Genomic DNA, 14,874 nt, shown 5'->3' with positions numbered 1-14,874 from the left:
AACGCATGGCAGATTACCACGGCGCTCCGCTTAATGCCGGAGATCACGGAGGCGGGGCACCGCTCCTACCTTAATCCGCAGGTCAGAGACACCCGGCCCCTCGATGGACACACGTAGCTGTGAGAGGCGAACTCCTATCTCCTACGAACATGGAACCCAGAATAACACGCAACAGGAAGCGTGTCAGACAGCCTGAAATAGCCTCAGCCGAGGCTTCTGGGAAATGTAGTTTCCCTTGTCATAGTCAAAGTAACGTTATACAGTTTTCCCACACCGTAATGCAGGCGCTACAGTCAGACCCTGACAGTTATCGCCGCTATTTCCGTCTGGTCTATAAGGTGCGTGTGGGGCGCTGACATGAATATGTAGTCTATTCTGCTATATGAGTTGTGTGGGTGTGAGTAGAACGTGTATTCTCTTTCATCTGGGTGTTGTAATCTCCAGGAGTCTCTGAGGTGGAGTTTGGCGCACAAGTTCTCGAGTGTGCCCTGCTCTTGAGATCCGTGACTCTGCCTGACTGGGTGTCTATCTATGGCCTGGTCCAGCACCTGGTTCATATCCCCGGCGACCAGAAGTAGGTCGTCATGGGGGAGGTTTCCTAGTTTGGCTTCCACCCCTTCCCATAAGTTTCTGTTATCCGAGTGAGGCCTGTATATGTTGGCTATGTGCATGATCTCCTCCCCTCTCTTGAGACTGGTTATTAGTACTCTTCCATCGTCATCAGTGTATTTCTCGTGTATGGTGAGGTTGCTTTTCTTGTGTATGAGTATTATGACCCCTCTTTTTATGTGTATAGCTGGTGAGCAGAAAGAGTCGCTAATCCAGCTGGCTTTGAGGTGCAGCGCATCTTCCTTCGAGAGCCTTGTCTCCTGGAGGACGTAGACGTCGCCTTTAAGCTTCGCTAAGTAGTCAAGCGTATTTTTTCGTTTTACAGGGTGGTTGAGGCCTTTGACGTTCAGGGACACCACTTTTATGTCTGAGCTCAGCTGGCTATGTGTTTGTACAGACATTGCTTGGGTGTTTGTCGTGTGACAGTGTGGTGTTCTCCCTCAATATCTTCCGCCTATGGCTATTTACCTGTGTTCTCATAGGTCCCCAAGCCCAGTTCGTCAGCCCCGGAGTCTCTACACCGATCGCAGCTATGGTAGCTCTGTCTCTAGGATATGTAGGGAGTGATGAGAGTGAAAGGGAAAAGAAAAATAGGAAAACATAGAAAGTAAGAATCACATACCACTGTACTCGAGGGCCCTCCCTCCCCTGTCCCCCCTTCTCCCTCCCCTCCCCCCTCCCTCCGTGCATTGTGCAGTAGGCTTGCGACAGCAAGGACCCCCCAAGTTCAGTCCTGGGCTTGTTCCCATCCTGTTCCTTCTGCACATGGTACTGTTTGAAGCAAAAAGGATATGAGTTTGCCTCTGTTGGTTGTCCTTTCTGGCCCTGGCTTCGCATTCCAGAACACCGCCTCTTATTGTTCTGTTTGGCCGGGGTTCAAGTCTCAAGTCTGAGAACTACGTTGCGGTGTTCTTGATGCACGACAATGGTGAAAAGGGGCAGCTCGGTGCACCGTGTCAGGATCGCAGAAAATGATGAGGTAGATTGGTTCACAGAAAGCGATGAGGTAGATCGGTTTGCATAAGCAATGAGGTAGCTCGGTTCAGTGAGGTTGATTAGCTCACACGTTGGGATGCTGCGGTGTGTGTTCACATTCCGGTGCCGCTCTCCCCATTGTCTGGCGGGGCTCTTCTCTTTCCTGTCCCTGGGCTTTGAGCCTTCATGTCTTCTGGGACTGGTCCTTGCAGGTAGCGTCTAAGCTCGCCGGGGTCTTCGAAGATCAGTGTTCTTTTCATGTCTGTTATCCTCATCCTTGGCGGTTCAGCGAAGCTGAAAGTGATGTTTTTGCTTCTGAGTCTGTCTCTTAGGGCTAGGAAGCCTTTCCTGACTTCTACTGTTTGTCTTGAGAAGTTCTGTGTTATCTCAAATTCTTTTCCTTGCAGCCGCGAAGATTGCTTCTGTGTGGTCTGCTCGCAGTGGTTTGCAAATGATGGGACGCGGTTCTCGTCCTTGCTGGGGCTTGGTTGCCGGCACTCTATAGGCCTTGTCTATCTCGAATTGCTTGTCGAATTTTAGCCCCGTCAGCTGTGGCAGTAGGGCTTCTAGTAGGGCAGTGCAAGACCCCCGAGCATCTTCCTCTCCCTCTGGGACTCCCAGGAGTCCTATGTTCCCCCTCCTGCTTCGATCGTCCTGCTCAGCCAACAGCTTCTGGAGGTGGTCGGCAGTTGTCATCACAAACCTCAGTTCTTTGTTCATTTGTCCGCTGGTGTCTTCGAGGTCTCCAACTCTTTTCTCAGCTGACTCTAGCCTGTCGTTCATTTTGCTTTGGTCTGCTCTTATGCCCGCCAGCTCCAGTTGCATGTTATCTATCAATTTCTTTGTTGCTTTGGCCAGTTTGTTCCCCTCGTTTCTTTAGGATAGTTTCCAGAGTGTTTTTATTCCTGAGGTCGCTCTTGAGCTTCGATGGGAATCTGGCTGGTCCTTCCTTACTTTTTGGAGGTTGTTTTTACCTTCTGGTGCTGCCATTCCGCCAACTCTCCGTCTGGCTAGGTAGGTGTGGAGTCTGTCGTCTCTTTGCTGCTCTGTTGTGGTCCCTTTGTGAGCGTTAGCCCTGTCTAGCCCGAATCTGCTTGGATCTCTGATTGTTCTCGTTCTTGTCTTTGCCCCCACCAGCCCGGCTTTAGCTGCTCGACAGTGGACCCCCCTGTTAAACGTTTATGATCTTATTTGGGGCCCCCCGTGGAGCAGTTGGCTTGTCTTCTTGCTAGCCGCTGGCTTAGAGAGTGTGCTCCGTTTGAACCCTTGTTTGATGTGCTCTCATGTGCTTGCACCGATTGTTTAGGACCTTAGTTGGCAGTCTGCGCTTGTTGATGTTTCCCTGGTTGTGGCTTGTCTCCCATTTATCCAAGGCACCCTCCCCCACGGCTTGGCTGCTGCGTTTGGCTTCGTATCACTGGTGAAATTTGGGGCAGGCTGTGGCTGTTACTGGTCCGTGCCTGTGGGGTGATGTCGTCTCGATGGTGACTTGCTACTCCCCACACTGGCTTAGCCACTGAGTTCCAGTTCCTAGGTGTACCGGCCTCAGCTGTTGTTAAATTTTGGGTGGGGGCGCTAGCGGTACTTATCGTGTTGGTGCGGCGTTGATCGGTCCTCGCCGGACTTGCTTGGTGGCAGCAGTTTACTTCTACCGTCACTCTGTGCCCCCTCGTAGCTCCAACAGCCTTGGCGGTCTCCTGGCTTGCGCCGGGTGTTGTTCCGCCCGGCGGCAGCGGTAGACTTTTGGTACCGTAGACCTGTGTTATTGGTGTCCTAAACTCTTGTTGTTTGCGCTCTCATTCCGCTTCTGCGTGTGCGCAAGATGGCTGCCCCCAGTGCTGGCTTTTTTGGTTTCGTTTCCGCCTTCACTTGCGGTGATATCTCTAGTTGGGGTTTACTACCTGCTCTCTGATTTAGCTTGTCGGTGAGTAGGGTTAGTTGGTGGGCTTCGGTTGAGAGGGCTGTGCGATCGCCCTTACCTCTACCTGAGTTCGGACTCTCTCACGCTCTCGCTAGTTAGTCCGTGTTACCGGGAGCCCGCCGCCATCTTGTTTTGTAGGCTCGCCTCCTCCTCGAAAGTTCCTCAGCAGTTTTGTTTGGCTCTCTTCACCAAAAGTACCTTCCATTGGTGTGCCGTGTTGCCCTGTGTGTTCATACACAGCTTCCTTGGTTTTGTTGTGGGTTTTAAGCCCGTTTCGCTGATTTCCTTGCTGTTATTTGTCTCGAGTGGCGGAGGTAACGGACTCAGGATCCTGTCCACATTGCCGTCCAAGCCACGCCCCGGCAATCAGCTTTTGCCCGGGGAATTGTGACAGCCACATTGACAGTGTCTTATAATGATAATTTCTAGTGTCCTTAATGTAGGCCTACCATATTGACCTACCATGTTTGTTTAGTGGTCATTGTGTAGTGTAGTTCCTATATTCCCAATAGACTCTGCGCATTGGAATAATATATTCTGCAGCTTAGACGTAGGACTTAAGTCGACTAGGTCTCTGCCGAATATATTAGACTTAATTGTGAGTGCCAGCTAGCTCAGAGGTCACTAGAAACTTTCTCGAAAGTAAAAGAAGAGATTAGTCTCTGACAACCATATAACATGACAAATTTGTTTCCCCAGAATGAAACGTATCTCTAAAGTCGCGGAAACAATAGACGGCTATTTCACTCAGTCAGATGTGCATGCTTTGTTTCACCAGAGTTGCTTAGAAATAGAGAGACGGGCGTTTTCCTTAAAAGTATTTATTGAACAGTCTCATTTCTTAAGCATAAGAAATGCACTGCTACAATCGAAATGCTAGTTAAGAAGTACAATGCATATAATACGAATAGTATTATAAAATAGTACTGTAAGAGCATTATATGGTTTCTAAGCCATAAACATAGAATACATCAAATGCATAAAATACATAAAATACATACAGTGATAAAATAGTGGCTAAAAGTACTCAACTGGTGCTTCTAAAATACACCTACCCCGGTGTACCTAACCTAAGTCTAGTACGAGGGAGGAGTAAGTGTCGTGTAGCTTAAGTCTAGTAATTTTCTGCCAAGAATCTGTTCCAAGAATTCTCTAAGGGTCTAATCAGCTCCGTACCTTGGTTCTAAGAATGATAGAGGTCTTGTATATCTCTCTCTCAGGACTCGATCTCCCAGCAACCCGCAAGGGTAGCCTGGAAACACCGGAGCTGGATTTCTCGGCAAGAGAAAAGACAGCGTCCTCTTAGTGCGTCAGTTGGAGGGTCAGCTTCCTTCAGCACTTGCAGCAGCAGGGTGTCGGGCAAGTAGTTAGTCGATATGCTCCGAACCCACCGTGAGTTTGACTGGGCAAATGTAGGCATATTTAAACTTTGAAGGTGCCGAGTTTGACGTAAGATTGGACATAATATCGTCACTAGTGCCTAAGTTCCTTGAAAACTCCAGGAGTTCTTGGATACATTAGTATTCAAGCAGGGGGAAGTCCCTGACTGCTGAAGGCTGGTGTTTCCAAGAAATCGTTGTGGATTCTTGAAGTTTAGTGGAAGTAGCCATGCCGTTTTTGGGCTGCACAGGCTAAGACTAAATAAGGCAATGATTCCTATGCCTATATAAGGATCGGGTGAATTATACCTATATATGGGCATTAATCGGAAAAATTACACTAGGGTCCTAGATTCCCACATAACAATTGATTTATTCTGCTGATCTCCACACTCTTGTGACAGGGCCAGCCACGGTCATGACCAATAAAAGACGAAGGATGAAAAGGAAAGACAGGTCTATGCAGAAGTGGCATATCAATGAGGACTCAGGGGTCCACAGTACTGTAACACTGAGCTTAGAGTGTATAATATAGACAGCAATGCTTCTGAATGCACAGTTATGCATATATCCGATGTAGGGCACCTTACTCTAGAATTAATTGTTGTGGAATGTAGGTCTTAGTACTCTAGTATGCACAGTTATATGCTCATAGAATGTAGGTCTCAGAAGTCTAGAATACACAGTCAAATGCTCATAGAGTGTAGGTCTCAGTACTCTAGAAGAAACAGTCAAACTCTGATAGAATGTAGGTCTCAGTACTCTGGAATCTGCAGTTATATACTCATAGAATGTAGGTCTCAGTACTCTAGAATGCAAAATCATACTCTCATGGAATGTAGGTCTCAGCACTCTAAAAGGCACAGTCATACTAGTACCGTAGAAGGCACAGTCATACTCTTATAGAATGTAGGTTTCAGTACTCTAGAATGCACAGTCATACCCTCATAGAATGAAGGTCTCAGAAGTCTAGAATACACAGTCAAATGCTCATAGAGTGTAGGTCTCAGTACTCTAGAAGAAACAGTCAAACTCTGATAGAATGTAGGTCTCAGTACTCTGGAATCTGCAGTTATATACTCATAGAATGTAGGTCTCAGTACTCTAGAATGCAAAATCATACTCTCATGGAATGTAGGTCTCAGCACTCTAAAAGGCACAGTCATACTCTCATAGAATGCAGGTCTCAGGACTCAAGAATGTACAGTCATATGCTCATAGAATTTAAGTTTCAGTACTCTGATATGCACAGCCATACTCTCATAGAATATAGGTCTCCGCGCCCTAGAATGTACAGCCATACTCTAATAGTATCTAGGTTTCAGTACTCTAAAATGCAGACTCAAGAATATAATTGAGCTTGCTGTACCCTATAATGCACACGGTTACTGTCACACATATAGATCACAGGCTCTAATATGCACACTAATAAAACCATATACTGTAGGTCACATTACCCTAGAATGCTGTTATAAAATGTAAGTCACGGTACTCTAGAATGCACATTCAGAGAAACATATAATGGAACCCATAGTACCCTAAAACGCCAGTTGTACTGTCACAAATTGTATGTGACAGCACTCTAAAATGCGCAATCATAAAATCATGTACTACAGGTCACATTACCATAGAATGTACATTAATACAAGCATATAATATAGGTCACAGTACCCTATAATGCACACTTCTATTGTTATTTAAGGAAGTCAGAGGTCCCATCAGATTTAGTAATATCTCTGATCATAATCTGAATAGGAAATCATATATCTGATGCAATATTGTGTGTTCCAAAAACACTGCTATTTTGTTGAAACAAGGTTGCTGGCTTTAAGATCGAGACAGGTTTCAAAGAAACCACATCAGCCAACATGTGTTTCGCACCTTTCCAGAGTGCAGACCTGGGGCTTTCTCAAGGCTGTTGAAATTAATGAGGATAGAAAGTGGTGAGGTGTGCCTAGGGGAGAAACGGGATCACTGTAAGGGTGCTGGGAAAAGGGAATCCAATGATTGGATACAAATCACATTTGCAATAAACACCTGTGTGTGGCACGTAGCGGAGAACCTGCACCATTAGTGATTAATCAACATGCAGTCCAGAAGGACTGTATGAACAGTAACATTTAGGGGCAGATTTACAAGCCCCTTGCGCCTCATTTACGCCGCCGATGCGTCACTTTTGTGACGCAGCGGCGGCGCACATCCTGCTCCATGGTGCGGGGGTACTTACAACGTGACGCATCTGGGAGATGCGTCACGTTGTAATGTCCTGCGCCACATGTAGGCGTTCCTGCGCAGGGGGTCGTTCGGGCGCAGGAACGCCTCCTAAAAGTGGCTGAGTGAAATCTAAAAGATTTCACTCAGTCACTTTTGGGCCCATGCTGCGTCAAAACCCTGTGCCTGCTTGAAGCAGGCGTAAGGATTGACGCAGCATTAACTAGATAGGGCCCCCAGAGCATTGCTGGAGCTGCATCGCGCTTGCGACACAACTCCAGCAATGCGTCACTTTTACGGCACAGATGCGTAACTCACCTGTGCCGTTTTTGCACCATGGTGCGCCGCACTGTAAATGTGGCGCATCCATGATGGCGGAGCTGTGGCTCACAATAACTGGCTCATCCCTGCTGATTTGCAGGGATGCGCCAGTTATTGTAAATATGCCCCAAAGTGTCTTGGGAATGGTGGATATTGGGGGGAACAACAGCAATGCAAAAACGGTAAAAGGTTAAAATTAAAGCCCATAGAGAGTATATGTCTTAAAGTCCAATATAAATTGACGGTGCCATGGTGAATATCAGCAGAATACCAAATTTGGGTAGGCATACAAAATTACATATCAACAGCAGTCAAGTATGGTCCACTTGGTCAGGACACAGAAACGATTATAACATGTGAGTATAGACAATATTGTAATAAGTGGCATTGGAGCGATAATAAACTACAAGTATGACAAGAAAAAACAAAACAATACCAATAACATATACAGTTGAAAGTGATGTATAAAAGAAAACAAAATAAGTACAAAAAGGATGCACATGTATTGTTAGAACAAAAGTACATTATAGCCTGTATAAAGCTTTTAGTGGCTCATCCGGTGACACTTGCTAAGAAAATAAGTATAAGCATGAATAGTGTGAGCTGGAATTGGAGTCTGTTAGTAAGAAAAGAGATGACAGTAGTAGCTGGGAGACAGGTTATAAAGCATGCAGTCCATTGGACATCCTTAATTTAACCAACTGCATCGGTGTTGGACCAGACAAGGGCAGACTCTTACTGGTTAGTGAAATAACAAGAGTCAGTGATATCAAGTAGGCACCTTGGGTTACAATGCCGTAACCTAAGTGGCGAGATACGTTTTGTCAAAAGGAAGGTCCTAGGCATGGATGTCATTTTGGGATCGCCAGGGGTCACAGGTGCAACCCCTGCTTGGTCCTTGCGACCCCTGGGACTGCCTTTGTGATCCCTTGCCTCAGAGGCGACAAAAACAGCGTCAGGAACACAGTGGGAGCTTTTCCTTAAGGACATCGGTTGGTGCTGTTCACTCTTTGTTATCTCTCTGATGTTTTAGAACACTTATAGTAAATTATGTCTCATTATTCATTATTCGTGTATTTAGTAATGGAGTATAATCAGCTGGAATATGACCTTTCTCCAAGATCTTAGAAAAGTACAAACAATGCTTCTAAATGTACGTTGTATGCATGCTTGCAGGTGTGGGTTTACATGAGAGAGAGAGAGTGTGTACTCATCTGGCCCAGGATACAGGCTGCCAGCACCAAATGGTTGGGATACAAAAATGCTAACCTTGTAAAAGTACAAAAACCTATAGAGGTTAAGCCCAAAGGACCGGGCCAAGTAGGGCTATTCTAAATTCAGAACACAAAACAATGAACCCGGCTCCGTACTACCGTACACTCCTACTGCTCATGGAGTAACGAACAGTCAACTCTCTTCTCTGTCCAAATGGCATTTTTATTAGACCATTCATTCAAAAACAGCGTCAACCCGAACTGACTCTCTCTCTTGTACATGTAACTAACTAAGGGGCCTATTAGGATGGCGGAGGGACCAGCATCCGTCCGCCACCCCCAAGGCGAAGGGACCGTCCGTAGGGGCAGCGGCGTTCCCTCTGTGCGAATTAGGATGTGACCGCCACCCTGGCGGTCACATCCTGTCTGTTTAACATTGCGGCGGGTGCTGCTTTGAGCAGCACCCGCCGCCAGGTTAAATATGCATGCTTTCCATTTGCATGCACAAAACAGCAGGCACTGCGCGGTGCCTGCCGCTTTGTACATGCAAATGCTGGGGGGTACCATGGGTACCCCCCCATGTGCACCCCCCACCCCCTGACACCCTGGGGGCCCGCAAGGGCCCCCAAGAAGCTATTGTCCACATGCTTTTCCACGGCGGTAGATCCGCCGCGGAAAAGCATGTTTTCAAGCCCATTGTAATTTGGCTGGCGGTGTCTTGCAGACACTGCCACCAAATTGAGTCCAGCACCCCGCGGATCAGCGGCGGATGGACCTGCCGTCCGCCACTGATCCCACGCCATCATAATCTGGCGGTGGGTGTTTTGAAGGTCCGCAGCGGTGATTCCTCATCCTCCGGGCCGGCGGTGGCTTCCACCGGCCTGGAGGATGCGGAATCGCCGCAATCATAATCGACCTCTAAGTGTGTACATGTTTTCTAGAGTTGGAACAGCTGCTCCAGCTCATTTACTCCAAGAGTGGCAGAAAAGCCTAAAACTCTTGGAGTAAACGAGCTGGAGCATGAACAAGAGAGAGAGTCAGTTCGATTTGACGCTGTTTTTGCATGATTTATTTATTTTGGTTTTTTTTTAGAATATCCGGTCCATTTATATGAAGCCCTGATGATAGTCCCAGTACTATTCGCCTGGGTCTTGAAACGCGTTAGCATTTTGGGAGGCATTTAGTTAATTTTGAATGCAGTCAGTGTTGAAGGAAACTATTGGATAAAGGATTGATACACTATTCAGATACTCTTTTGACGCTGGAGCTAGAATAACATATAATAATAATAATACAGCATTTTGTAAAGCGCGAACAGCTACCTCACCATGGAGGCGTCCCAGCTGTGGTTCGTAACATTGGATATGTTCATGTTTATTCCTAATTATGGGTATGATGTATATTTTTCTAAAAATGTGTTTTGCATCAGATTAATTTATGAATTCATTTGCTGATTATGTCATGTTGCAAGCTGTTGCTAATAATGTTTCACAGTTTCTAAGCCCATTTTTTTCTTTAAGTGTATGTTATTGTGAATTGTATGTATGTGTAAGTTCATGTGTGAATTTGATAAGTCTATGTTTCTTTTTCAGTAAAAAAAAATAGTTTTGATTAACTTTTAAAAAAACAGGAATGGTCTAATAAAAATTCAATTCGAACACATAAAAGAGTTAACTGTTCGTTACTCTATGAATGTAGTAGGAGTGTACGGTAGTACGGTGCCGGGTTCATTGTTTTGTGTTCTGAACTTTGTAAAAGTGGCATTTTCAGAATTGTGATTTACAATCCGGCTTTACCATTAAATATGTTTTTAAATTCAGTGTTTTACACACCAAACTTGACATTGCTAAATTGCTTTCAATTGAAAGTTATCACTTATTAAATACTACCAGGACAAGTAAAACTTGAAAGTACATGTCCCACTTTTTAAATACACTGCACTTTGGCCTATGGGCTGTTTAGGGCCAACCCTAAGGATCACTTACATGCATTAACAAGCATTTGCAGTGCAATAGGTCTCACATTTACGCAAGTTTGAGCTATTGACATTGTAAATGACAATGCCTTTTATTTTTTTTTTTAAAACATGAATAAAAGGCATTGTCATTTACAATGCCAATAGCTTAAACTTGCGTACATGCGAGACCTATTGCATTGCAAATGCTTGTTTTCTTTTAATACACGTTTTTGCCCCAGTGTGTTATGGGCTCCAGTAACAGTATTGGATACATTATAGTGACCTATATCTGATATTGTGCGGTTAAATACGTTGACATTTGCAGTCTATACGTACGGCTAAATGTACCTGTTTAAATATATTTATTGTCTTATTACTGTTAAATTAATTGGTAGAAGTAAGCTTACGTGTATAATGTGGTATTTTTTAACTAATTGATTAATTTAGGACTAAAATAAAGGCCACATATTACAACAGCCAGTGACGCACACGGCGTCAGAAGGAAACTCAGGTGGTTCATGTCAACGCCCCCACCCGCCTGCCAGGAGTTGTTACTGAGAGCCCCCAGAATCGCGGAGGTACAGAGCCCTTACACCCAAGCACACAGCGCTTTATGTCTGCATTAACCCCGGCGCAACTCTTGTCTTTGAGGGTGAAATAGATCAGCGGGTTACTGCGCCTACTGCAGCAGCCTGGAAGCAGTTGCTTCGGCAGACCTTGCCACCATACAATTTATAGAGGTCACCGTTTTCATTTATTTAAATGTTATCACACTTAGGGAGAGCTTTGGCCTGAAGGGGGAACCAGCGAGAGCTTTATAGCCACAACACATTAACACATTCTGTGCCCGGCAGACGGCGAGTGAAGGGCCAGCTGCTGAAACAGGGGCTCCCAGTATGCACTCGACGTCATGGAACGTTACGGGAACTGTAGGGCGTGTGGCCTGCTCTTTCAAGACTCAGCGTCGAGGAGCTGAACCGGCAGTAGAGACATGCAACATAGGTTTCCATGATTCCGGTTCTACTGGTTTTGAGATGTGAATTCAGACAACCGTCTATTTATCTGTCTCTCTTTTTCTAAAAGAAACAAAATAAAATGGTGCTTCCTTTGAGCGATTCTGATGACTTATCGTGACTGCCAGGCCAACAGCTGTGCTCTGTTAAAGCATAGGGCGTGCAAAAAAACAATGTTTCCTTAAGAAGTTTAAATAGCCAGTGACGCTCCAAGCTTGCACTACAATGCTATTTTCACAGGGGCGAGTAGTTGTATTTTAAGTAACCCCAAAACCCACCACGATCCAGTGTGCATTTGTCGGTAAATACATGCGGACATGTACTGCCTTCAGTATTGTTTCACAAAACAGCTAAATATTTACACATGCACATGAAAAGAAATTTGAAAACAAGTAAAAGACACATGGGCATTAATTTCCTGCCATGGGGAAGAGTTGTGGCAACATCAGGCATGACTTTTCAGTCAGTACTGTCCGCCCAAAGAAAGTGTTTCTGTTCCCGCATGCGCACTATGCAAAAGTAAGGGCATGCGCATTAGAAACATCTAAAGGCATGGGTAGTCAGCGCTGATCATTGCCCCTAACCACGAGGCAGGCACCTACGGAATGACTTACCTTTTCGTAAGGGTAACACTAGGTACAACTCCCCAACGTGCTGCACAAATACAGGACGACAGAGCTGGTAAAATTCGAAGGGCGGATCTGCGTCGTCTCCCGTATACTGTGCACGCGGACCAGCCAATAAGGGTCACCAGTAGACGTAGAAGACGGACTTTTCAGTAGAAATGGAAAAGAGAACGAGGACGAGCAGTGAGGGAAGTCGCTGGAGACGCCTGTACGAGCCGGACGAGCCAGTTCCTTAGGGCGGGACTTCCGTCTTCGGAAGTCCCGCGCACGCGCCCATGGAGAGCCTGAGAGCGGGGCTCCCATGCCCGAGGGAGAGCCCCGGCTACAGAAGTCCCGAATGGCGGTAAGTGGGGCTTAGTTCTAGGGGGAGGGAGGTGCGCTTGTGTGTGTGTGTGTGTGTGTGTGTATGTGTGCGGCGGCGGGGGGGAGGGGGGTCTCTGTATGTGTGCGTGCGTGTGTGTAGGTGCCCTGGTGTGTGTGTGGGGGGTCTCTGTGTGTGCGTGTAGGTGCGCTAGTGTGTGTGTAGTTGGGGCGACGGGCGGGGCGTGTGTGTGTGCCTTTGTATGCGTGTGGCTGTATGCGTGTGGCTGTGTATGTGCGCATGCGTGAGTGTGGCTGTGTGAGTGTCTTTGCGCACGGGAATATGGGGCACGGCGCCGTGCGCGCCCACGAGGTAAAATCTCCGGCAGGAGAACCGCGTGACAGTCTGCTGTCCACATTCCCCTAAAAGTGATAACATAAGTTGTCTCGCCCTAGACAGAAAAAGCTTCGCTTTTGCTTTCGTCTAGGCGAGACCTAAAAAGGAAGGTTTAGGCCAAGCAAAATGTTTATTTTGTCAGATCAAAATGGCAGTTTGAAAAATGCACACACCGGCTTAAGACATGCGTAAAAAGCTACTTTAGTGGGAGGCACAGTAAGTGCTGCAGGCCCACTAGTAGCTTTTAATTTACAGGTCCTGGGTACACCAGGTACCACTGTAGTAAAAACTAATGGGCCAATTGGGAGTAAGACAATGTTACCATGTTTGAAGGAAAGAGAACAAGCACTTTACCACTGGTTAGCAGCAGTAAAGTGTGCAGAGTCCTAACACCAGCAAAAACTATGTCAGCAGAAACATGAGGATGGAAGGTAAAAGGTTGGGGGTCAAAATACCAAGGATGTAAGGTTTAACACTAACTAACTAAATAAAAAAGGACATGAGTCCTCCTGTTTTTCAAAACTAGATTTTAGCAACTGACATGATGGTGGAACAGCAGCCCCAGCTTTGAGCTCAAGTCTGTATTTGCTAATATAATCCCGACTGCGCAAGTTATATGACAAAATATCGCCTATAAACGTATTAGTGAAAAAATTATCAACAAACAATATTGAGGACACAAATATTGACAAACAGAGCACAGTATTGTCAAAATAGGTAAGTATATCAAATTTACCTATTATACACTATGTTACCTTTGAAACATCGATTTCCTTTAAACATAATATTACATAAAAATATATACTCATAACATGAAATTAGTATTAATTATAGCTAATAATAAAATAATAATTATTATAAGTATAAACAATAATTTTTTTATAACTATACAATAGTAACATTGCTACAAAAAATAATAAAAAACTTACATTAAATTACCTTTTATTATTAAAGCAAAAATATATTTAAAACTAAATCTGATCCTAAAAATTTGATTTGGAGGTGTCAAATCCACTACTCCCACTCCAACTCTTCCATGATCAACAGTAGGGAAAGAGAGAGATTTTGGAGCCGTTTGATTTACTTTTATCGTTCCAACGTAAGTAACAGTTGGGCAAATGCTGGAGACTTGAGGGGTCAAATATACAATCGCCACTCCAACCTGAGGAACAGGATGGACATTGGACATTAGAGGGGTCAAATACCATACTCCCACTCCAGCCTCAGTAACAATAGAAAAAATGTTGGACTTTGGAAGGGTTACATTTACTATTTCCAACCTCAATAAAAGAAGCAGTGGGAAGTGTTGGATTTTGATCTGGTCACAACTACTATTCTCAGTCCAGCGTAGGCAACAGTAAGGTAAATATGACATTTTATAATGCTTGAATTACATTTTCCCTATTCTAAATTATTACAAAATAAATTAAATATATATAGAACAGATAATATTAAAGTACATAAAATATCACTTAAAAAACTTTAAAAAAATACTCCCCGCCAAAGTACGCTAACATTCTAACAGCCATAAAAAATATTACATTAATATCAGAACAAAATTAAAAATACAAATAATGTAAAAAATAATATTATGATATTGTTAGACAAAAAACTTTAAGCATTACACTATTAAGTTTATATCAAATTATTAAAACTAAATTTAATAATTAAACCAATCAATTATTTTACAAATAAAACTGATGCAACAATAATTATCTAATTAACAAATTAAAACATATACAAAATTATATAAAAAATGTAACTTATAAAAAACATCTCACGCTATTCCGCTACAAACACAACAACCTGGCAAAAACACACAAAATAATACAAAATACATAACAGTATAATAATTACTTCCAAAATCTAATGAAACTCAACTAAATAAGTTTAGCCTGGGCATGGTCAATTATAGGCCGATTGTTGAAAGAATAATCAGAATTATGTAGCC

General features: G+C 44.5%; 1 protein-coding gene across 1 annotated transcript in view; it reads left to right on the top strand.

Moving 5' to 3' along the window:
* LOC147726027 (CD209 antigen-like protein C) overlaps window positions 1-14,874 on the top strand; it is a 156,475-nt gene that overhangs the window by 81,138 nt on the left and 60,463 nt on the right. The window lies entirely within an intron of this gene.

Source organism: Lissotriton vulgaris, chromosome 3_1, assembly GCF_964263255.1.
Source record: "Lissotriton vulgaris chromosome 3_1, aLisVul1.2, whole genome shotgun sequence".
NCBI classification, from domain to species: Eukaryota; Metazoa; Chordata; class Amphibia; order Caudata; family Salamandridae; genus Lissotriton; species Lissotriton vulgaris.
Note: the sequence above shows the minus strand (reverse complement) of the source record. Positions and strands in the feature narration are given on the sequence as shown.